We start from the raw sequence: 26655 nt of genomic DNA, 5'->3' as shown, positions 1-26655 counted from the left end.
CCACAAAGTCCAGGAACATGGACTGCTGAACTGACCCAGCTGCACTTGTTGCAGGACGTAGATTTCCCTTCTGACTCACTCTCCTTCTCCTGCTCCTTCCTTTTGCCTTTCCTTCCCTACCTCTCTCCTTGCTTTCATCTTTCCCCCTTTTTTCCCCCTTCATCTACTTCAGGTTCTTCCTAAATACCACCTTTGTTGCAGATATCACGCTGATGTTGAGGATAAAGAAATTAGTGAGAAATCTCTTTCTTGAGGAGTACACATTTGAAACTTTCCTTGCATTTTTTAGGAATTTGGCTCAAATTCAGGTTTAGGAGTAAAATGACTTGCTTTGAGCGTCAAGGCTGCCGGAGCTCAAATACTGGGCTCTTGTTTGGATGGCTGCGAGGTGAGCTGGAAGGCAGCTGGGGGAGCTTGAGCATGACCTTGGGCTCTGCATCTTGTGGGTAATTAGCTAGATTGGGCTGACAAGTCTGACTCATGGGATCTCTGCCATAGGGTACATTTTAGGAAGACTAGCTGACTGCTTATTGAAGATTGTATTTTAGAAAAGGAGGTACAGATTATAATCATCAGGAATGTTATTTGTGATCTTTTTGCTTCATTCAAGAGGAAGAGGGTGACACACAATTTAATGTTTTGGTGTGCCTGTTTGCTTAGATTTTCAGACACAAGGTGTCAGATAGAGGCTTCCTTAATTTTTGAAGCAATTTTTAAATACAATTTCTGAGATGCTAATAAAGACTGCTAAAGTCACTATGATAATTTCTTTGTAGAAAATAACTCAAAATTTATGTCTTTATCAATAAGGAGAAGAGAAAGTTAGTTAAATTCGGAAGTCGAGGACAGCAGATCAAGGTCCTGGTAACAGTTTAGTTACAAGTCGAGTGACTCTGAAGGATTAGTTAACTAATTTATCTAAGTCTCATCCTTTTTACTATCAAGTGGGCTTTATAACATTACCCACCCCATCCATTTCACATGGGTATTTAAGGGTTCACTGAAACAGGAACATAAAAGTCCTTTGAATGATGAAGATTACTGCTCAACTAGGGCTGGGCATGATAAACGCAGCATCTCAGAGTCATGGTATGTGAAAGTTCTGTGACACTTAGCTCAGGTGCAGTGACTCCTGAGATTAGCCTGAGATTCTTCTTCCTGTCTTTGCACTTGCAGCCGCAAGGTTGAACTTCCTTCCTCTTTCACATCTTTCACTCAAGCCTGGCCCTTTAAATGAAAGTTCCTGATATTTCTCTTCACAGCAATCTGATCTGTACTAAATGAGGAAGCAGGGGTCTGATGACTTTTAGCATCATCCTCTCCACGTTCCCTTGTCTGAGATGCCTAATTCAAATGCTTTCTGGCTACATTGAGCCCATCTTCTCATGGCAGTCACGTGAGCCCTCCTGGCCTCCCTCACTGGGACCCTCTCACCTCCAGTCATCATTGCAGCCGGAAGGGTGGTCCCCACCTTCACAAGTGACCATCTTCTTCTCAGTGGCTTTGTAGGCAAATTCCTCTAAAGTATCTGTCTGCTGATTAGGATTTGACAAAGTCTTTACAGCTGATTCATAACCTTCATGAGAAAGCTTGCTGCTGCTGCTGCTAAGCTGCTTCAGTCGTGTCTGACTCTGTGTGACCCCATAGACGGCAGCCCACCAGGCTCCCCTGTCCCTGGGATTCTCCAGGCAAGAACTCTGGAGTGGGTTGCCATTTCCTTCTCCAATGCATGAAAGTGAAAAGTGAAAGTGAAGTTCCTCAGTCGTGTCCGACTCCTTGTGACATATTTTACGTAGTCATTTGGCTTTGGACCAAAGTCTAGTTTTCCAAGTTTAATCACTCTTCTCTGTCTAGAATTTTAGTTCTGAATGATTGCTATGTTTCTAAAAATTAAACCCCCCCCACTTCCAACATGAATTTGCTATTATTTGGGGGATGTGAAAATTATGCCATAGATACTAAAGGCAATTCCCAAAGAGGAGTCATTTTAACATTTTTAATTATTTATCACTGAATTATGTCTTTAGCCTCTGGAGGTTTCCCTTTTAAAGGGAAGTTCTGCGATGAACATTGGGGTACACGTGTCCCTTTCAATTCTGGTTTCCTCAGTGTGTATGCCCAGAGGGATGGTACAGGGAGGGAGGAGTAGGGGGCTTCAGAATGGGGAACACGTGTATACCTGTGGCGGATTCCTGTTGATGTATGGCAAAATCAATGCAATATTGTAAAGTAATTAACCTCCAATTAAAATAAATAAATTTATATTAAAGTGGCAAAACCAATACAGTATTGTAAAGTAAAATAAAGTAAAATTAAAAAAATAAATAAAGGGCAGCCCTTATTTGGATTCAGCAATTCTAATATATTTGAATTTTTAAAAAAAAATGACTTATTTTATACTCAGGGCTGCAGTCATCTTGCAGTTAGTTACTCATCTAAGGACCCTGGATTTATAACCTGTTTCCAAAAGAGTGTAAAATGGCTTTCAATAAATATATCTATAATAGAGCTCTTATAATAGAAACTTCAAAACCATTAGCGACTTGGGTGGGGATTAAATACTCCTGAATCAGAGTTACTAGTTTGAATTGCTCATGAGGGAAAAACAGGGAAGATTAAAACTCGATCTTTCAATCATTGAAAAGGTAATATTCCAGGTTTTTAAGAAAACAGGAAAAGGCAACTGACATTGGCTCAGCACCCACTGAATGACGGCCAAGAACTTTCGTGTGCATCACCTTTGTCCTCGCTGACTGGGAGACGCCAGGCAAGTACCTTCTGCCTCAGGGCTGCAATCCCTCTATCTGTGAACTGGGGAGAAGATGATTCTGCACTCATACATTTGCTGTGAGAATTCACTGAGATGTTTATTAGACTCTTGCAGAGTGCTTTGCACATTGTAAACATCCAATAAATAGCACCTGCAATTCCTATAACACCCCTCCAGGTAATGTTACTATCTCCATTTAAGAAGCAAGCTATACCATTTGTCAAGAGTGTCAATAGTGTATAGAAGAGCTACCATTCCAATTAAAAGTCTCTTTAATAAAAAAACTCTATGCCTTTCCTACTGTTCCTGTCAATTCTAAAAGGAATTTGCCAAATGGAAATTTTGGGTTTTTATATTAAAGAATTTGAATGTAATGAATAGTGCAGGAAACAGCCTTCCTGGGGCTATTTCATAGACTCTTAATAAGAGCCTAGAGATGAACATTAGACCATGACTCAGGGAAACCATTTCTGTAAGGGCCAGGGTCTCTAAGGAGCTAAGTTAGTGCACCTGGAGAATTGGCCCCTCCACCCGCTTCCACCCCTTCCAATCCTGGCTAATCATAGGGGTGTTTTGTAAATCAGTGATAGCTTAGTTGGCCTGATCACAGCAGTAAGAATGGTGATTTCCTAATAGAAACAGCTCATCCTCAGTAACCTTGGATGGCTCATAGATGAGGTTAAAAAAAGTCTCTTCTCCACCCCACAGCTGCCCATCCCCAGGCTGCCTCTTTGTTTTGCTTGCAGTTTCACCCTTGGCAAAAGTCTCCTGCTAGGCATTGTGAGCCCTGCCAAGAGCCTAGGATTTATTTCTTTTCTCTTTAAAAATTTATTTATTTATTTTAACTGAAGGATAGTTACCATACAATGTTGTGTTGGGTTTTGTCATGTATCAATATGAATTGGCTATAGGCACACATGTGTTCCCTCCCTCCTGAACACCCCTCCCAACTCCCTCTGCACCCCACTGCTCCAGGTTGTCGCAGAGCATCAGCTTTGGGTGTCTTGCATCATACATAAAACTCCCACTGGCTGTTTTACATATGGTAGGGTATATGTCTCAATGGTAGTCTATCAACTCCTCCCACACTCCCCTTCTCCCACTGAGTCCAAAAGTCTGTTCTTTATGTCTGTGTCTCCTTTACTGCCCTGCACGTAGGATTGTTGGTACCATCTTTCGAGATTCCATATGTATGCGTTAATATACAATATCTGTCTTTCTCTTTCTGACTTACTTCACTCTGTATCATAGGCTCTAGGACATATTTCTGGCCAGCCCCAGGGGAGAACAGTATCCACTTCAGCCTGTCTCCTTGACCAGTTTCCTCTGTCAACAGTCCCTGCTGGAGCTGGCATGTGGCCAGGGGTGAGTCAGCCTCTCGGCCTGACCTGGCTCCAGCCCTGCCGGCTCCTCCTCGAACCTTCCCTTCTGGGGCAATCAAAGGCTTATCTTAGTGATCCCAGGTGCTACTTCCCTTCTGCTGCTTCTCACCTTCTGCTTTAGGCTCTTTCTGATCAGAATGTCTCCTGGATATAAGTGGGTCTGTTTGCCCCAATCAAAGTCTTTCGTTTCCTCTGAACTACTACTTTGCTTTTGAACTGTGGTTTTGGAGAAGACTCTTGAGAGTCCCTTGGACTGCAGGGAGATCCAACCAGTCCATTCTAAAGGAGATCAGTCCTGGGTGTTCTTTGGAAGGAATGATGCTAAAGCTGAAACTCTAGTACTTTGGCCACCTCATGCGAAGAGTTGACTCATTGGAAAAGACCCTGATGCTGGGAGGGGTTGAGGGTAGGAGGAGAAGGGGATGACACAGGATGAGATGGCTGGATGGTATCACCGACTCAATGGACGTGAGTTTCAGTGAACTCTGGGAGTTGGGGATGGACAGGGAGGCCTGGCATGCTGCAATTCATGGGGTCGCAAAGTCAGACATGACTGAGCAACTGAACTGAACTGCTTTGATTAAAGGAAACGTAGCTGATTGAACACATAAGTTTAAGTTGCTATTGATTACATAGGCTATTTTATTTGATCCTTACAATAAAACCTAGAAAGTGAGTAAATCAAACTTCAGGGCTGTATTGAAGCTTAGGGAAAAGAAGGAATTTGCCAAAGGTCATATTACTTGTGAATGGGAAGAGGTAGGGCTTAAATCCGATATGACTGACTCCAACCCAACGCTCCCTTTTAACTGATTTCCTCTTTCTGTTCAGGTTTGCAGCTCTCTGGGCAGAAACAGAGCTCAGAAAATCTCTTAGTCATTGTCTTTTTTTCCTTTTGGTTTTTGAATTTTTTACTGGCATATAGTTGCTTTACAATGTTGTGTTGGGTTCTACTGTATAGCAAAGTGAATCAGCTATATGTATACACATATCCTCTCTTTTTTTGGACTTTCTTGTCTTTGCCTGGTTGGCTCTTAGATTTAGAAAAACCATTTCCCAGGAAACTAGTGACAAAGAACCTCCTAGTATCTGAATATCTCACTGCAGATTAGTGTTATCCACTGTCTGCACATGAGCACAAATCTATCTTCTTTAGTAATAATGAATGATGAAAATGGGTTCAGATGCCTGACGGGTGTGCAGTCTCCTGTCTTATTTGCCAGGACGTGCCAAGTCAGTCAGCCTTTCTCAGCGTGGATGCACAGGATTTCCGACTCACTGTGTATTGAATTAGGATGCTGGAATCTTTTTTTTTTTTTTTTAAGTCAAGGCAACCATGGGGAATTGAATGCTGAACTTTAGAGATGAAATGATGAAATGCAATTTCCAGCTGGAAATTATTTTTTAAACCCCTCAGTGGGATGAATTTTCACTCTTGGCTGGTTTTGTCTTCTCAGACACATAGAGTTGGCAGCACTCCTCAGAGCCTGTCCTGAGAAAACATACAGAGAGACTGCCTCACCACCCAATTTCTGACTTCTTCATCCACACAATCCCTCTCCTTGCCTCCCAGGACCCTCAGCTCACGTGCCAGGCAGCACAATGTGGGGCAAAGAACAGTCGCTCTGGAGGGCATGGCCTGGTTTGGATCCCAGCTCAGCCATTTACTAGTTGAGTGTCTTTGCTACTGCTCAGTCACGTCAGTCGTGTCCGACTCTGTGCGACCCCATAGACGGCAGCCCACCAGGCTCCCCCATCCCTGGGAGGGCAAGAACACTGGAGTGGGTTGCCATTTCCTTCCCCAGTGCCTTAAAGTGAAAAGTGAAAGTGAAGTCGCTCAGTCGTGTACGACTCTTAGTGATCCCACGGACTGCAGCCCAGCAGGCTCCTCCATCCATGGGAGTTTCCAGGCAAGAGTACTAGAGTGGGGTGCCATTGCCTTCTCCGAGAGGTCTTATATTTACTTAGGCCTTTGTTTATAAGGTGGATCTGACAAGCACATAACTTACAGCAATGCTCAGAGACATAATGGAGATAATACATATGAAGTGCTTTGCTATCTGCAAGCATTTCATAAATACTGATTGTGTCTTTAAACTTTTGATTATCTCAAGCCACTCCCCTTCACCACCCACCCCCTTCTACAATTGCTTACTGTACTTTCATATACCAATGGAATTTTCTTTCCCCTCCTTCATCCTTAGACAAGTTTACAATTCCTCAGATCACTAGGACTGGACAGAAGCCAGAGGAAGAATAAGCCCTAAGAAGAAGCCACCACCTCTCCCCTCCCCTATTTCCTCTCTATTTCGTTTTTAAGCACTTACTTAAATTAAAAATTGATAATTACATAGTACTTTTTTTTAAAGTACAAAGGTCTATTCATTGAAAAGAGGTTTCCTTCCAACCCAGTCCCCCAGCCCACTCACCACAGATGAACACTAATAACAGTTTCTTTTTTTACATTGACCTGTAGTTTATTTACTATGTTGTGTAAGTTTCAGGTGTACAGTACAGTGATTCAATCATATATACATATATCTGATCTTTTTCAGATTCTTTTCTCTTATAGGTTATTGCAAATTACTGAATATAATTCCCTGTGCTACATAGTAGGTCTTTGTTAGTTATTGATTTTGCATATGTATGTATTTTTTAAATTAATTTTTATTGGAGTACAGTTGCTCTATAATGTTATATTAGTTTCTCCTGTACAAGAAAGTGAATCAGTTATATGTATCTATATACATATCCTTTTCGGATTTCCTTCCTATTTAGATCACCACAGAGTACTGAGTTCCCTTAGCTATAAAGTAGTTTCTTATTAGTTATCTGTTTTATAAGTAACAGTTTCTTGTGTAATCCTCCAGAAACTTGTATGCATGTGCATAGATTTAAACATAAAAATAGATATAATATATGTCCTTTTTCATTTTACACAAATGAATTTATTTTATATATGCTATTCTGCAGCTCCTCTTTTAAACCTAATTAACAATTTAAGAGATATTTGCTCATAAGCACCTTATTCTTTTAATAACTATATCAAATTATTTTGTTTGAGTTTATCAAACTTCAACCATTCTCCTTTTAGTGCACATTTAGGTTGCTTGCAAATTTTTACTGTCAAAAAGAATGCTGCAAGACTATTTTTGTGCCTGTAGCATTCTAATGTTAATAATGCCAAATTTGGCCTCTGACATTCCCACTTTGCGTACTGTGGGACTCTGTTATCTACCCGTTCAGAACTGTTATCTATCTGCTTATAACTTTGGTAACAATGTGGACTATGATGATTGAATCTCTCTCAGTCTGATAGGTGAAAGTGGTATATTGTAATTAAGATTTCATTTCATTTTGGTGATGGCTTTATTTCCCTCTTGAACCTCTCTTCTGAACTTTTCCTGCTTATTATTGACTGATTCTCTTTTTCCATAATTGTTGATGTTCTTTAGTTCTTAAGTCATGTCTGACCCTCTGTGACCCCATGGACTACAGCATGCCACGCTGCCCTGTCCCTCACTGTCTACTGAAGTTTGCTTAGATTTATGTCCCTTGAGTCAGTGATGCTATCTAACCGTCTCATCCTCTGCTGCCCTCTTCTCCCACTGCCCTCAATCTTTCCCAGCATCAGGTTCTTTTCCAATGAGTTGGCTCTTCACATCAGATGGCCAAAATACTGGAACTTCAGCTTCAGCATCAGTCCTTAAATGGATATTCAGGGTTGATTTCCTGTAGCATGAATGGTTTGATCTCCTTGCAGTCCAATAGACTCCCAAGAGTCTACTCCAGCACCACAATTTGAAAGCATCAATTTTTTTGGTGCTCAGCCTTCTTTGTGGTTCAACTCTCACATCCATATATGATGACTGGAAAAACCATAGCTTTGACTGTACGGAATTTTGTTGGCAAAATGATGTCTCTGCTTTTTAATACGCTAAGTTTGTCATAGCTTTCTTTCCAAGGAAGAAGCATCTTTTACTGGTGTCATATCTTTTTGCCTTTTCATACTTTTCATGGGTTCTTGCAGCAGAATTACTGGAGTGGTTTGCCATTCCCTCCTCCAGTGGACCAAGTTTTACCAGAACTCTTCACTATGATCTGTCCATTTTGGGTGGCCCTGCATGCATGGCTTAAAGTCACATTGAGTTACACAAGCTCCTTTGCCATGACAAGACTGTGATCCATGAAGGGATTTCCCATACTTACTTATTCTTTTTTACCTCTTTCTTTAGTTCTTTTTCAAGAGCCTATGTTTATTTAGTTGATGCCCATGGAAAAGTACATGCTTAAATTTTTCTCATTTGGTGGGATATTTGGAAATTTGTTCTTCATCTATAGTTTTATTTGATCAGCTTTTTTGTTCTCCCCCCCTCTCTCTCTTTGGTTGTTACCTAAGTATAGATCTCATGCTGGATTGTTTCTGATAATTATTCATTACTGAAGGGCCCCAATCCATCTGGGAGAGCCATTTACTACAGAATGGTACTAAAAGGGGCAGAAAGCAGAGGAATGGGCTGGTTGGAGACTTCAATTTGGGTGCATTGTTTCACAATGCCTTCTTTCTTAATACGCTGCCTCCTCTGCCTAGGATACATGTATTCAGCTTTGGGCATTGTCCCTTTACGGTAACATTAAGATAAGGATGATGTATTTACAATGAAGCCTTCTATGTAACAGATGATATGTCTTGATAACCACAAGAACAAACCTGCTGTTGCTGCTTTCTCTTCTCTTCCTGCCACCCTTCCAGAAGGTGTCTTTAAGAGGTTACACATCTGTAGTGCATCTTTCCCTGTCTCTTTTGCTGTCCTGAAATAGGGAATGGAGTCAGGGATGCTCCTGGGGCCCTCTCACACTCACAGGCATTGAAAATGTGTGCCAGCCATCATTGGATGAACCTTTGTACCAACTACCACTTGAGAACTCGGCATTCTGCCCACTATCTGTAAAGATATGTTTTTGCTTGAAAAATTATATTTTTCTTGAGTGTTTTTGTTTGGGGACTTACAGGTGTTTTTTCTCTAATTTTTTCAAGGATGGTGATTTCTCTGTTTTTCATTCTTTTTTATAGCTTTTAGTTAAATTCAAGGAGGGGAAAGGAGTACAGTATCCTTTAATATTTTAAGATGAGAGTGCCTTAAAATCTATCTCTGTTTTTTAATGTGTAAGAAAAAAATCAGCCTCTACATTGTATATTGTCTTGCAGTTGGAAGAATTATTCTCAGTTGATGTGATCCTGAAAACAGCCATCTTTTGAACAGGCACAACATTCCCACATCACACCGTGGCCCTTTTTACATGGCAGCTGAGTCTCAGAGTAGAGGATGGTGATTGTTCGCGCATGCTCAGATTTCTTTCCTTCTTGTGCTGGCAGTAGTGCTCTGCTGTTCCTCAGGGAAAATATTCCTGCTTCCTGCCCTATGAGTCTATGTTTTGTCAGTCATAATGATATCAAGGAACATGGGCAACTGACCCAAGGCAAGCAATCCCCTGGAGGCCAGAATCCAGATGATCATCACAACACAGGAAGCAGGCCCTATTGGCCGGCCCGGGAGAGCCCGTAGGTCACTGCTTTTGCAACCCCCAGAGGGCTCTTGCTTCCTGTCCTTCCCAAGGCCAGGTGATGTGACTACTTGCTTCTGTGAGCGATTTGTGTCCTTCCCATGAATTCTATTCTTTTGTTTACATACACAAGAGTAGGTTTTTGTTGCTTGCTCTATTTAGTACATTCACGGGAATTCCGGAAACTGCTCAAGGTACACTGCTAGGAAGTGGCAGAGCTGACATTTGAACCAAGACGTTCTGACTCTCAGTTTTGTGACCTCTCCTTTAAACTTGAGGTGAACTAAATACACAATTGTTTCACATCTTGGAACTGGAATGGGGATAGCCTGAATATCATTTCAGGACAGTCAGGCTAAGAGGGCTAAGGACCAAAAATCTGGGTCTTTACTAGGCTGGAGCAGGTAGAGAGGGGACAGTCCAAACAGCAGACACTGAGGGAAGATTCAGCAAAAGCATAGTATCCAAGAAATGGGGCCAAATTAGGATGTAGTTTTAGCAAAAACAGTATCTCAGGTCAAAATACTGTGAGTGTGTGTGTATGTGTGTGTTTATGGAATGGGTAGAGAGTGAGGTGGCAAGGCCACCCCAGGTGGGCAGGTCCCCGTAGCCAAGAATGTGGTTGAGGATCAGGCAGGAAGGCCCTTGTCATCAGAGCTCTCAAAGGGCAGCAGAGGCCCCATCAATGACCTGGGTCTCAAGGGTAGGACTCTCTTCTCCACCTGTTCATTGACCAGGGGCAGCAGGATGGCACAGGCCTGGGAGTTGGACACACCCCTGAGGTAGAATTCCAGCTACAGAAATTACTCATCATGTGACCTGGCAAGTTCCTTAACCTCTTTGCATCTCAGCTCTCTCAGTGGTAGTTGGGAATAAATGTATCTATCACATAGAGCTGGGGGTCAGGGATGAAACAGGAAAGCTGTGTAAATGCTCTGCCTGAAAGATTACAGGTGCTCCATAAAAAGTAACTGTTGCTGCTGGTGACAAAATTAAATAATTGTAATAAATCTCCCAGTCTCCAGCCTCTCCCCATTCCATCCTCTGCATCTGCCAGTTCCCTCTCTGAACACAGACCTGGCCAGGCCACCGGCCAGCTCAGGATCCGGCCCCACATCCTGGGAGGTCTCGCCGCCCTTCCTAGCCTCCCCACCCACTGCCCGCTTTTATCTCAGTCATGTGAAACGTCCCTTTACATCCAGAGTCTGTAAAGTACTTTCGAGTTGCCTGCCTGTTCCGGGTGATGCTCCCTTTGCCTAAAAGTGCTTTCTGCTTCTTTCCACTTACCGCACCTCTGCTGATCCATCAGTTCTCTGCTCACTTGTCACCTCCAGCCTGAGACTCTTCCACCCCCTCAGACAGAGTGAGTTGTGTCCTCTTGTGTCCAAAGCCCTGTGCACAGATGCATGTGCATACTGCAGCGATTTGAAAGCATGAGAAGCAATCATTAATTTCTTTGTTATTTGTTCAGCCGGAGGAACCATCCCTCATCGGGAGCGCCCTCTGTGACCAAAGCTCTGCTTAGGTACTTCTCACACTCTCATTTATCTCCACGGTAATTCTGTCAACCAGTGGTGGCCTTCTCTCTACTTTTCAGCTCAAGACATAGAGGTTCAGAGGGATTAAGTACCCTGTTTGAGATCACCCAGCCAATCAGTGGTGAATGCTCTCTTATTCTGAAGTCAGGCTTCAGCCAAGATGTGACAAGGATAGGGTAAGCAGTGTTACCAAATGAAGATGCTCAAATTCCAGCAGCAGGAAAAAAAAAATCAACATTTTAGTAAGCTTACCCTAATTCAGGTATATAGATGATGCCCATTATGCTTTTCTGAAAATTACTCCCAGCCAAACACCATCATGCAATTGGTCTGGAGCCACTGAAGGAGAATTGAGAACACATTTACTCCACCTGGGCCTGTCCAGACACATTGCTTTCTGAGCAATTGCTAAAGCAAAGTGCATCTAGCGTCCTGCCATCCTGACACCGTCCTGCTTGGTCCCACCCCTACCTGGGCTGTGGAAAACAGAGATACTCCACACTCCTGCCATTCTCTTTTCTTCCATGCTATCCGACTGGAGACTGCATATCATCAAACATCCCAGTGAGGCCGAACTTATCCAGTGAGTGGGGCCAACCATGTCCTCATCTTTCCTTTCACCCTGTCAGATGTATGGAACACCTACTGTGTGCTGAGTGTTGCCAGCTGCCCACAGCCTCTGCCAGATGGGCACGGGGACTTAGCCTAGCACTCCTTGAACCTCTAGACTGCAAAGCACAGAAACAAAAGCTCAAGTAAATGCCACCCTTCTCTGCAGCTGGCATGCTGCCAGTGCCCCTGGCATGTATGCAGGGCAGAGCTGAGCGTGCACCCCGCCTGGAGGCTGGCATGTTTGTGGTTCTCTCTGGCTCATCACTAAAAATACTTTGCTTCTGACTCTACTGAGCCAAAAAATATCTGGATAATTCCAACTTTTTCCCTTCCAGACCTATATTTGAAATGGCCTCAAGGTAAGTCTGCTGAAAGGAGATGATTCTGTGTCCCTGGGATTAATGATGATTTCACTTATGTCACGTGCTAAATGGCAGACATTTCAGTCCAGGTCTAGGTATGAAGTGTCACACATGTCTCTTTGCAGTAGGGTAAGGGATTACATAGTATTTTCCCCTTACTTCCCAATTCACACTGGGAACCATTCCCTAATCCCCACCCCCACTTTCACATGTCACCTCCCACCCGCTCCATTTCTACCTGGGATATAGTCAAAGAGATTCTTCTCCTTCCCAACTGACCAAATGCGATGTTCCACCCAGTCCTTCACCTGTGAGAAAGGAAGATATGAAATAGAAAAACAACTCGGTTTTTGTCTTCCCCTTCTCTGGCTGTTGTTTCTGGTTTCTCTCCTGCTGCCCCCTCCTTTTCCATGCGTGTCTTAAACGCTGGTGCCCTAACTTCCAGCCTTGGTCCCCTTTTCCCCTTTCATCCTCCATTTCCTCACTTGTGGTCCCATCCACACCCACGATTTCAGTGAGTGCTAATAAGCAATAGCTCTCAAACACATCTTTCACCCAGACCTACTTCCTGAGCACTAGAAATGTTATACCTAACTGCCTGTTGGAAAATTCCCTTTAGCATGTGAATAGCAACTCAAACTGTACATGACCAATATGGAATCCATGATTTCCCCGTCCAAGCTTGCCTTTCCGCCTGATCTCAGTGAGTCTATCCAATTGGCCAGGCCAGGCATCCCTGCTTCCTAGATTCAGTCAGTCAGTCATGGAGTCTGGACCACTCTGTCTGCACTTTCCACACTGGATTATCCTCTGACCTCCCCCTCTCACATCTCACTCTTTCTTGGGATTATAAAGGCACCTTCTCACTCGTCTCCCTCTTTCCTGCCTGGCCCTCCCTAATATCCTCAACACTGCTATCAGGGTGAACTTTCTAAACATCTGAATCTACTAGTTCTCTAACTTAAAGCCTTCCACAATTCTGCTTGTCCTTAGAACACAGTCCCGGCTCCTTAGTCACACATAGCCCCTCACCATCTGATCTCGCTCACACTCCAGACTCACATTCTGTGTCTTCTCCTTGATTACACTAGCCTTGGCTCCTGCCACACGGACACAGTTCATCCCTGCTTCCCAAATGCCTGCCTCGCTTATCTCTCAAAACCTCCTGTAAGTCTTTAAAGACCTGCGTCTTCCTCCTCTGGGAATCTTCTCTAACTTGCCCCCACCGTACCTTAACCAAGGCCAGCTACTCACATCTTCAGCCAATTCCTATGCCAGCTTCTCTTCTAGCCTCTCTCAATCTTCCTGGCCCCTCAGGTTCATGCAGTATCAGAGGGCCTTTGTTGAATCATCAACAGTCATCCAGCCCGATCATTTTGCAAACGCTGAGAGTAAAATCAGACATAAAGTAACTTGTATAAGATCACACAGCTAGAACCAGGACTCCTGACTCCTGGTTCATAATTGAGTCAGCAAGGTCATTATACCTCTAGAGACCAGAAGTAGACCAATGTGGAGCCAAAGCACACTAGCAATTTCCCAGAGACACTCACAATGGAGATCAGGTAGGCAGAAAACAGGCCAAGCTCAGTGCCAGTGTGTTTCTTCCAATGGATCTGAAACCAGGAAAGACAATGGGACCTGGAGGTCAGGGTGCAGGTCCTCATAGGGGATGTGCTCAGAGGGCTCAGAGGAAATCCACAGAAGGGCTTCTGAGAAGGAAATCATCCCAAGGATGTGAAGTGACTTCCTGGGAATCACTTGGGAGTCAAGCTGCCTCTGACCTGTCTGTCGACGAATTTTTCTTCATAGATTTCTTTCCAAAGGCATAATCCACTAAGCAGGCCAGAGTCCAGGAGCCAGGGTCCAGGGTCTCTGAGGATGGCATGGAGGAGAGACCCTCTCAGCCTAGAAGTGCAAGGGGTCGAGAGGGAAGGAAGAGCTGTGGGTCCTTGCATCCTCTATAGGTTGGGTCAGGACCTCAGCATGTGGCACCAGGAAAACCAAGTCCAAGGCCTGAGACCCCCATCCTCACGAAGGGCTCCTGTACCCCATGTCTGGGAACTGAGGAGGCCCAGAAGAGAGGACTCAGCAGCAGGCACCACAGACAGGTGACCACAGAGAGGGGATGCCCCAGAATCATGGTTTTGCCTGAAACCCCACAGCCGGACCACAGCCCCAGCAAGAGCAGGAAACTTTGAGAAGGCTGAGTTCACGTTTCTTACCAGCTCATTAAACCAAAGACTTCAAACTTTGTGCAAGGAATGAAAGAAATGGAATTTCCCTTGCACATCTGCATCTAGAGACTGATGGTACACGTCCCTTTCTAAATTTCCTTTCCCTCACTCCACCCATTTAGGAGCCAGCATGGACTTTCTTGGGTTTGAACTCTCTTCTGTTATTCACTTGTCTTTTAATTTGGGACACTTAACCTCTCCAAGTGTTAGTTTCTTCACATGTAAAATTGGGGTGGTAAGAGGACTCACCTCATAGAATGGTGGGCAAAGCGAAGTGAGGTCATGCAGGTGTGGTATTAAAGAACATTAGGGCTACCACCCTCTAAAACTCTGCAGTGTCCATCTGGTTTAGATGTGGCTCATTCATCCTTTTGCATGGGCATGGCCAACATTCCCATCAAGCACTCTGTTCTAGTGCTAAAGCTCCAGGAAATCTCTCTGCCCAGAGGTACACCTATCTCTCTGCATTCCCCAAGGGTTCTCAGGGCCCTCGTGCTCTTTCATTGTCTCAAATGTGTTATTTTGTTGTTGACTCAGGGGCCTTTTGTGCTTGCTCGTTTCTCTGCTAACTTTCTTCCCTCCCTCTGCCCTGAATTCTCTTCCCTCCTCTATGTGTGGCCAAGTTTTCTAAGCCTCAGGTCTTACCTTCAATATTACTCACCCAGAGGAGCCTTTTGCATGCACCTAGACTGAATTCAAGACTTTGCGTGCTCCCGTCACACCCAAAGTTATTTTTGTTTTTTTAGTTTTTATTGGAGTATAGTTGCTTTACAAATGTTGTATTTTCTGCTGTACAGCAAAATAAATCAGCTATACATTTACATATATCCCCTCTTTTTTGGATTTCCTTCTCATTTTGAACTTCTGTAACAATCCTTGTACTTACATAAATAGTTACCTAACATCTGTTTTATCCAGTGGGTGAAAAATTACATGGAGCAGGGGAGTACACATCACTCTCATTCTTGGCTGGATAATGGTACAGTGTCCAGGTGATGGGTCATACTTATAAATATTTAATGAATGAATGGAGATATATTCTTCTCAAATATCTTACCTCCTGCTGTACATTTATTAATGTGTATATCACTATTTTCAGATTTTATTTGAATATGGTCAGTATGGACCAAGAGAAAGGGGAAAAATGGTGGATTCTAAACTAAATAGTGGAATAACTTTGCTTTCTGTATTTAAATTTTAAAAATATTTATTTGTTTATCTGCCTTGGGTTTTGACATGTCAGCTCCAGAGTGTGCAGTCTTCGTAGTTGCAGCATGCAGGCTTAGTTGCCCCATGGCATGTGGGATCTTAGTTCCCTGACTAGGGTTGGAACCTGCGGCCCCTGCACTGCAAGGAAGATTCTTTACCATTGGACCAGTCGGGAAGTCCCCTAATTTAAAAAAACATATATATTTTATTCATTTATTTGGTTGTGCTGGGTCTTAGTTGCAGCATATGAGATCTAGTTCCCTGTCCAGAGGTCTAACCTGGGCCCCCTGCATTGGGAGTGAGAAGTCTTAGCCCTTGGACCACCAGGGACATCCTTGCATTTAACTTTTATTATGTAAATAATGCATACTTGTAGAAAAATTGTAAAACATAATAAAAAGAAGAAAATGAAAATCATCGCTATTGCACAACTATTAATATTTAGCTGTACATTCTTTCAAACTTTGCTCCCTAGACATTTACAAAAATATAAATTGTTCTTTATGTTATTTTATAACCTGATTTTTAACTTAACAATGTTAGTATATTGTGAACATATTTCAACGTAAGAATATAATTTCTGGTATATTCTGTAATGGTTGCACTGAATGCCATTATATAGATACATTATACAATTTATTTAACCAACTTCTTATTGGTGGACATTTAGACTTTTTTGTTTAATATACGATGGACTTGTGTTACAGGGAACTGTCTTGTAACTAAATTTCTATGCACATCCATTAACATTTTTTAGCATCAGTTAGTTCAATCACTCAGTCGTGTCCAACTCTTTGTGACCCCATGGACTGTAGCACGCCAGACTTCCCTGTCCATCACCAACTCCCAGAGCTTGCTCAAACTCATGTCCATGGAGTCAGTGATGCCATCCAACCATCTCACTCTCTGTCGTCCCCTTCTCCTGTCCTCAGTCTTCACTAGAATCAAGTTCTTTTCACATGAGTCAGTTCTTCACATTGGGTGGCCAAAATATGGGAGCTTCAGCTCCAGCATCAGTCCTTCCAGTGAATATTGAGGACTGATTTCTTTTAGGATTAACTGGTTAGATCTCCTTGCAATCCAAGGGACTCTCAAGAGTCTTCTCCAACACCACAGTCCAAAAGCATCAGTTCTTCAGCGCTCAGCTTTCTTTATAGTCCAACTCTCACATCCATACATGACTACTGGGAAAACCATAGCTTTGACTATACAGACTTTTGTCGGCATTCTTTAGCATAAGTTTCTACACATGGAGTGACTAGATCAAAAGACAGTTTTGCTCAAACTTTTAAAACATACATTGCCAAATTGCTCTCAAAGTTTTCAGAAATGTATATTCCCTCCAAAAGGATATGATAGGAGTCTTACAGAGAAATGCTGCATCCCCTAGAATCCTTTCAATGGCTCACCTGTTTATCTGTGGCTTGGCCAGACCATCTTTTCAGTGTTTCCAACCAAACAGCTGTAGCTCAGTTCTTAGCTACTTCTTTTTCCTGCCTCCCTCCCTCCCTTTTTTCCCACCTCTCTCTCTTTCTTCCTCTCTCTATCTCTCTCTCAGAAGTCACTTATTCTCTGATGGTTTCACACATATTCTTTATATTCTGATATGCATTATTATATAAACAAACTCAATGTACTGATATCTCTTTTACCCAAATCTTAACTTTGCCCTCTCTGGAAAGAAGTCCTACAATCTCATTAAAAAACAATATATAAATTCTCATCTTTCAGTATATCAATGAAACATTTAATATCCATGTTATAAAAATGAAATCTGTTCTCTTTGCCGGAACTGGAAGAAACCTTACCATCTGGGCCAGAGGTGGCTACCTTATATGATCAACATCTTTCCTTATAGGTTCAGTATTGAGGGAAGCTTCACAGGCTTTGCAGGTAAATATTTTCTCTCCAAATGTAGCAAAATTCCTCTGCTTAATATTTAACTTAGCACTTGCTTTGCTAAATCTTTTGCTTATAGAATGTCGATTAATCCTCATAACAATACCACAAAAGTATGTGTTATTATCTCATTTTACATATGAAGAAAATGAGGCTCGGGATGTTTCATTCATTCACTGTAAATATCTGCTGAGGGCCTACTACTGCATTTAGCAGCATGGGAATTGCCAGTGGCCTTAGTAAGAGTGCTTTCATTGGAGCAAAAACTTGATTAAGGTGAGTAAAAGAAAGAATAAAAAAATTTTTGGAAATAGTGATTATTGCCCAGGCCAGTATCTTAAAGAATTTTGTGTAAAGGTTAAGAGATAAATGGAGCTATACCTATAGAGGAAAGTGGGAGGTCAAAACAATAAAATGGTATAGCAGCATGCTGGAATTTCCTTAACTGAGAATGGAGAGATTTTGTCTATTGTAACAGAAATCAGATATAGGAAGATAGGTAGGTGTGGAGGTGGGAATTTGTAGCACTTTTCTTCTGATTCCTTAATTTTCTCAAAAAAGTAGAAAGGAAGCCAGAAACTGAGAGAAAAGATGGGTGAAGAGATTTAAAGAGAGCAAAAAAAAAAAAAAAAAAAGCACAAGATAGGAAAGTAGACCATGAATGGGCCAGGGAAAATGGTCCACTTGAAAGTGTGTGTGATCAGTTACTAAGTCGTGTCCGACTCTCTGCATCCCCATGGATTGTAGCCCACCAGTCTTCTCTGTCTATGGGATTTCCCAGGCAAGAATACTGGATGGACTGCCATTCCCTTCTCCAGAGGATCTTTGCAACCCAGGGATTGAACATGGATTTCCTACACTGGCTTTACCACTGAACTACCTGGGAAGCCCATAGATGCAGGTGTGGAGAAGGCAAAGAAGAGAATATAACTGCATTTCTGGTTTATCCCAACAAGTATGTCAATGCAAGAGAGGAACAAGGAAATGAAGGATATTTGCAAGGGAATAATGACTGAATGACCATAGAATTTTAAGATGGGCAATGAGCGAGAAGTCATGAAGGTGGTGAGGGATGGTGAAACACTAGTACATCAATGAACCTGAGGTCCTGATGGGAGTCAAATTGTTGATGGAGGTGGGGTATTGGAAAGGTGGAAGATGGTGGTCAGGGTGGGAGAGCTGAAACTGGACGATGGAAGCGATTTCTGTTCCCAAAGGCACACAAGAGTGTGTTGCAAATCTGGAATTCAAACCAAGTCTCTCTTCCCCTAGAACCCGTCCAGTACCTGGCAGTGCCCTGATGGTGGATTAAGAGTTGCATCTGCTCAGAGAACCACTTTAATCCACCTGCTCAGAGAACCACTTTGGCCTTCCTGGTATCCTTCACTCAAATGAGAACCCAGAGCTTTCTATGGCAACTATTTATAGCACCTCACAGGCCTGCTGTGCAATAGTCTCTCCTCCGTTTCTCTTCCCCTCCCACTTCTTACAGAAATAGCAACTGATTCAGATGGGCTCCGGGCTGCTTCCATGGTGAACATATGTTTGCTGATGACGTGAAACAGACAAGGCCAGCTAGTGAAAACATGGGATCCCTTATGAACCTGGGGTTTAAATACCAGTTTCTGGTGTTTGTGCCTGCATGGGTTTTCTCCATGAAACTGATCCTTACCTCTCCAGCTCGACATCTTCCCTGGGGGTGTGTGGTAAGGGCACCCACCCTTTTCAGATAGTAACCATTCTCTAACAGTAAAGCTGCACCGGCTCTCATGAGGGGTTAGATGAAGGGCAGAGTTAAACAGGAAACAGAACTTGAGGCACATTGAGACCCTGAGACAGATGATGGCAGCCCAGGATTGCTGAGGCTGAGGCTGGGTTTGCTATGTGAGAGCTGATGTGTGAAGGTTAACTCTAAGCTTCCCGACTGATCACAGCAAGGAGTCAAGTGTTCTCCCTCAAACACTGTCTCTCATACACATACACCAGAAAGCCTACAGGAGTGTGTTAAGACTTCTTAAAACCTGTGTGTCTGGAGGCCACATACTATGAATTTTAAGAGTTGTGAAGAAGTATAACCTCTGGTTCTTAGAGATGACAATAATCCTCTAGATGAGAATGATTACAGGAGAGAGAGGATTTGCTCCTCTTGTGAATCTGGGATATTTTGGAGTTGTGGCCTTTCCAATGAACCCATAACCTGGCAGGACTCCTTCTCTCACTGGGTCCCTTGGGCCAGTAGGAAAGCTCATGTCTACAGCAGCCTCTCCAGCACCGGTGCCCCCTCAGCAAGAGACCCAGTATCCCCCTCGAGGATTAGAGAAGCCTGGCTTCCTTCCAAGTGGAATTTTATGCCTCATTTATTTCATAGAAAAACATGACTCAACCAGAGATGCCAGATTTGTCTAGAAAGGGAGTAGCAGAAGGAATTGGTGATGTGTGCTCGTGTGTGTGTGTGTGTGTGTGTGTGTGTGTGTGCGCACATGTGCTTATGCTGTAGGGGTAGTGAGAGCAGGGAGCCAGGGTCCTGTGAGGGCAATAATGAGAGTGAGGTGTGCTTATCAGTGATAATGAAATGAAACACAAGGAGTGGGGTTGAGAGGAAAGTTCTAGAAGCATCCAATCCAGTCTTTCATTTATAAGGGGAAAAATCGAGTTTATAGAACAGAAGTGATTTCCCCAAGTTTAAAAGAACTTGATAGTGATATTTTATCTTTAGAAGCAATCCAGCCAAGATAAGTCAAGAAGAGGACTGACCCCAGGGGAAATTATAGTTCATGGTAAGAATCTGACAATAATAATCATTTATCAAACAACCTATATCCTTGCTACTATACTTAGGTGCTATATGTGTGTGTGTGTATCCATATGTGTGTGTGTGTATCCATATGTGTGTGTGTGTGTGTGTGTGTGTGTGTGGGTATATATATATACACATACATACATATATATAAAACTCCACATCACTTAATTCTCTCAATAACCATTTGAGGTAGAGAAGGCAATGGCAACCCACTCTAGTACTCTTGCCTGGAAAATCCCATGGATGGAGGAGCCTGGTAGGCTGCAGTCCATGAAGTTGCTAAGAGTCGGACATGACTGAGCGACTTCACTTTCACTTTTCACTTTCATGCATTGGAGAAGGAAATGGCAATCCATTCCAGTGTTCTTGCCTGGAGAATCCCAGGGACGGGGGATCCTGGTGGGCTGCCATCTATGGGGTCGCACAGAGTTGGACACGACTGAAGCGACTTAGCAGCAGCAGCATCATCAGCAGCAACCATTTGAGGAAGGAAATATTATTTCATTTTATGAATGCAAAAACGGAGACTTGGAAGTGCAACTCATGTGCTTTATTTAGCACATCATGCTAAAAGATGGCAAGATGGGATCTGAACCCAGGTCTGTCTAGTCCCAGAGCCAAGCTTTTGTTCCTGGTCTTTTGCTCTTTCTTATTATGCTAAGTCATAACCCTTTTTTCCTCCCCATCCTAGCCTGAATCTTTTCCTATACTGTCACAGCCAGACCCAGCCTTCGGATGGCAACTCATACACCAGAAACTTCCAGTCTCTTCTCTACCTTCCTCCAAAGTTGTGTCTGTGTCCCTTCTCTCTTTCTCTGACTACTATTACTACTACTTTACAGACACACACACACACACACACACACACACACAGCTGTTTGAAATAGAAACTTCAACTAACCAATGCCTTAGTTATGGTAATAATTCTCTCTATACCAACTTGAGGAGTCCTACCTCTATCTGAAAGCCTCAGTGACTGAAGGACTATGAGGTCCCAATGCCATACTTGAGTGCTCTGATGACTACAAAGTGATTCTTTGCAGAGTGTTTTCCTATAACATCCCCTTATTAGTTTTGATCCTATTTTGCTGATGATGTCTTTTTCTTCAAGAGATTCTGTCAGTTTTCATTGGGTAGCTGAGTGATACCAGCTGTCATACCAGCAGAACTGGATCAATTAGTAATTTGAAACTCCATGTAAATAATTGCACAATTTGTACTTTTGTGCTGTTCTTGTTAAAGTCCCTGTAAACACATCACAGTGCTTGAAGAGGATTCTCACCAAAGGAAACATTGATATGACTAAAGTGCTCACGTGCACCAGGCTCATGTCTGAGTCACATCCAGTTCTCATATGAGTCATCATTGTCAACAATAAACTACAAATGTGGTCTCTACTCATATCTGAATTCTGACCGTGGGCTAACGATGGAAGTGCTCACATGTCCTGCTTAAAGGACAGTCTTAAAGGAAATCAGTTCTGAATATTGGACTGATGCTGAAGCTGAAGCTTCAATACTTTGGCCACCTGATATGAAAATCCAACTCATTGGAAAAGACCCTGGTGCTGGGAAAGATTGAGGGCAGGAGAAGTAGGGATCGACAGAGGATGAGATGGTTGGATGACATCACTTATTCAACGGGCATGAGTTTGAGCAAACTCCAGGAGACAGTGAAGGAGGGAAGCCTGGTGTGCTGCAGTCGATGGGGTCACAAGATATCAGGCACAACTTAGCGACTGAACAATGAACAAAGCCCTTATCTCGAGGTCTACTTCTGAAGGATCCTAGACTAAGTCACAGATCGTCTTTCCTCACTCCAGTTTTTTATCACCTTGGTGGAACCAGAAGCTTAAATAATCAAAGTTCTCTTTATTTTTGATTATAAGCTAGTGTTGAAAATCCAAACACCCACAGAGATGAGGCAAGTTACATAAACAGGAGAAGTGAGATGGGTAGAAATTATGTTAACCAGATGGTACATACTTCATCTCCAAAGGCCAGCTGCTCTTCAGCCCCAGCCAACTGTTGCCATGTGGAAAAGTAGGCCCAATGTGGCCGCATCATTTCACAAGATTCCAGAAATCCATATTTGTCTGTAGACTCTCTTAATATGTAAATGTTGGCCACAAATTCAGATGCTTTCATAACATTGGACTAGCCAAATAAAACACATCTGTGAGCCATATTTGACCCAGAGGCCACTGGTTTTCAATCACTGTTGTAGAAATACAGCCTTAAGCTGGAAATCCACAGCTAACATTTAAAGTAACAAGAGCCACTGCTCTTAAAATGGATTTGCACAGCCATTGTCACATTTCTTCTAGCAGATCTTATTCTCACCTCATCCCTGCATGTCAGCTCAAAAAACAAAAGAGACCCAAGTGGAAGGAGAAAGCTAATTATGAACTTGGCATCTGATTGTGGTCTGGCTTAATAGGACATTTTCAGAGCCAACTGGAAAGGAAACCACCACCCAAATCCATCACAACGTGTGCTATCAGAGTAAGTTTAAATTGGGTGGAAATTTTGTGAGTTTAATAAAGTAGAACTGCTGAGATGTACATCTGTATATATCTGGGTTTAGTTGATAGCTCTTTCAAGGGCATTGTGATGTCAAATATCTTTGGCAGGTTCAGTTCTCTTAACACCCACATTTGCACTGTTCTTAAGACAAGGGATGATTGAAAGCATATGTGCTAGCAGTAACTATGCATAATGTGTGAAATTAGAGAAAATGTAGAGGTTTCACTCTGACTTTCATCGTCCTAATCTAAGCTAACCCTTTCTAGTTGTGTTGGGGAAGAGGAGTAGAGGGTTACATCATTTTCCTTCTTTTAAATTTTAAGAGACATCATGAGGCTTTTAGCTTTCCTTTTATTTTGACATTTAGGAACCACAGTGCATAAATAATAAGAGCTGGGACTCTGGAATCCAATCTCTTTCAGTTAGAAAAATCCAGTGGTGCTTTTAGTTCTATGTGTCAACCAGTCACCCGCTGAGAAAATGAAAAAAAATGACATGCTACTGATTTAAAAGAAAATAACTTTATTTTGAGAGAAAAAGATTGTTATTAAAATAACTGAATGGTACTCTTCAAAACTGTCAGTCAACAAAGAATAAGAAAGGCTGAAGGACTGTCACTGATTGGAGAATATACTAAGGATACAGGACAACTGAGTTAAATTCATGCCCGCAGTAGTAGATATAATGGTCATTGAGTTAAATTCACCCATTCCAGTCCATTTTAGTTCGCTGATTCCTAGAATGCCAACGTTCACCCTTGCCATCTCCTGCTTGACCACTTCCAATTTGCCTTGATTCATGGACCTGACCTTCCAAGTTCCTATGAAATATTGCTCTTTATAGCATCAGACCTTGCTTCTATCACCAGTCACATCTACAGCTGGGTACTGTTTTTGCTTTGGCTCCATCCCTTCATTCTTTCTGGAGTTATTTCTTCACTGATCTCCAGTAGCATATTGGACACCTAATGACCTGGGGAGTTCTTCTTTCAGTATCCTATCATTTTGCCTTTTCATACTGTTCATGGGGTTCTCAAGGCAAGAATACTGAAGTGGTTTGCCATTCCCTTCTCCAGTGGACCACATTCTGTCAGACCTCTCCACCATGACCCACCCATCTTGGGTGGCCCCACGGGCATGGCTTAGTGTCATTGAGTCAGACAAGGCTGTGGTCCCAGTGTGATTAGATTGATTAGTTTTCTGTGATTATGGTTTCAGTGTGTCTGCCCTCTGATGCCCTCTTGCAACAACTACCATCTTACTTGGGTTTCTCTTACCTTGGGCATGGGGTATCTCTTCATGACTGCTCCAGCATAGCGCAGCCACTGCTCCTTACCTTGGATGAGGGGTATCTCCTCACCGCCACCCTTCCTGACCTTCAATGAGGGATAGCTCCTCTAGGCCCTCCTGCGCTGGTGCAGCCACCACTCCTTGGATGTGGGGTTGCTCCTCCCGGCCGCTGGAATGGGTGAATTTAACTCAGATGACCATTATACCTACTACTGCAGGCAGGAATCCCTCAGAACAAATGGAGTAGCCATCATGGTCAACAAAAGTGTCCAAAATGCAGTACTTGGATGCAATCTCAAAAATGACAGAATGATTTCTGTTCATCTCCAAGGCAAACCATTCAGTATCATGGTAATCCAAGTCTATGCCCCAACCAGTAATGCTGAAGAAGCTGAAGTTGAACGGTTCTATGAAGAACTACAAGGCCTTTTAGAACTAACACCCAAAAAAGATGTCCTTTTCATTATAGAGGACTGGAATGCAAGGAAGTCAAGAAACACCTGGAGTAACAGGTAAATTTCACCTTGGAATGTGGAATGAAGCAAGGCAAAGATTAATAGAGTTTTGCCAAGAAAATGCACTGGTCATAGCAAACACCCTCTTCCAACAACACAACAGAAGACTCTACACATGGACATCACCAGATGGTCAACACCGAAATCAGATTGATTATATTTTTTGCAGCCAAAGATGGAGAAGCTCTATACAGTCAACAAAAACAAGACTGGGAGCTGACTGTGGCTCAGATCATGAACTCCTTATTACCAAATTCAGAATTAAATTGAAGAAAGTAGGGAAAACCACTAGATCATTCAGGTATGACCTAAATCAAATCCCTTATGATTATACAGTGGAAGTGAGAAATAGATTTAAGGGCCTAGATCCGATAGATAAGAGTACCTGATGAACTATGGAATGAGGTTTGTGACATTGTACAGAAGACAGGGATCAAGACTATCCCCATGGAAAATAAATGCAAAAAAGCAAAATGGCTGTCTGGGGAGGCCTTACAAATAGCTGTGAAAATAAGAGAAGAAAAAGCAAAAGAGAAAAGGAAAGATATAAGTACCTGAAGGCAGAGTTCCAAAGAATAGCAAGAAGAGATAAGAAAGCCTTGTTCAGCAATCAATGCAAAGAAATAGAGGAAAACTATAGACTGGGAAAGACTAGAGATCTCTTCAAGAAAATTAGAGATACCAAGGGAACATTTCATGTAAAGATGGGCTCGATAAAGGACAGAAATTGTATGGACCTAACGGAAGCAGAAGATATTAAGAGGTGGCAAGAATACACAGGAGAACTATACAAAAAAGATCTTTATGGCCTGGATAATCATGATGGTGTGATCACTCATCTAGAGCCAGACATCCTGGAATGTGAAGTCAAGTGGGCCTTAGAAAGCATCACTATGAACAAAGCTAGTGGAGGTGATGGAATTCCAGTTGAGCTATTTCAAATCCTGAAAGATGAAGCTGTGAAAGTGCTACACTCAATATGAAAGCAAATTTGGAAAACTCAGCAGGGGCCACAGGACTGGAAAAGGTCAGTTTTCATTCCAATCCCAAAGAAAGGCAAGGCCAAAAATGCTCAAACTATTGCACAGTTGCACTCATCTCACACGCTAGTAAAGTAATGCTCAAAATCCTCCAAGCCAGGCTTCAGCAATATGTGAACCATGAACTCCCTGATGTTCAAGCTGGTTTTAGAAAAGGCAGAGGAACCAGAGATCAAATTGCCAACATCCACTGGATCATGGAAAAAGCAAGAGAGTTCCAGAAAAACATCTATTTCTGCTTTATTGACTATGCCAAAGCCTTTGACTGTGTGGATCACAATCAACTGTGGAAAATTCTGAAAGAGATGGGAATACCAGGCCACCTAACCTGCCTCTTGAGAAATCTGTATGCAGGTCAGGAAGCAGCAGTTAGAACTGGACATGGAACAACAGACTGGTTCCAAATAGGAAAAGGAGTACGTCAAGGCTGTATATTGTCACCCTGCTTATTTAACTTATATGCAGAGTACATCATGAGAAACGCTGGACTGGAAGAAACACAAGCTGGAATCAAGATTGCCGGGAGAAATATCAATAACCTCAGATATGCAGATGACACCACCCTTATGGCAGAAAGTGAAGAGGAACTAAAAATCCTCTTGATGAAAGTGAAAGAGGAGAGTGAAAAAGTTGGCTTAAAGCTCAACATTCAGAAAACGAAGATCATGGCATCCCGTCCCATCACTTCATGGGAAATAGATGGGGAAACAGTAGGAACAGTGTCAGACTTTATTTTTTGGGCTCCAAAATCACTGCAGATGGTGATTGCAGCCATGAAATTAAAAGACGCTTACTCCTTGGAAGAAAAGTTATGACCAACCTAGATAGCATATTCAAAAGCAGAGACATTACTTTGCTGACTAAGGTGCGTCTAATCAAGGCTATGGTTTTTCCTGTGGTCATGTATGGATG

This window comes from Ovis canadensis, chromosome 15, assembly GCF_042477335.2.
Source record: "Ovis canadensis isolate MfBH-ARS-UI-01 breed Bighorn chromosome 15, ARS-UI_OviCan_v2, whole genome shotgun sequence".
Classification (NCBI taxonomy): domain Eukaryota; kingdom Metazoa; phylum Chordata; class Mammalia; order Artiodactyla; family Bovidae; genus Ovis; species Ovis canadensis.
The sequence above is the reverse complement of the archived record's forward strand: the minus strand, read 5'-3'. Positions refer to the sequence as shown.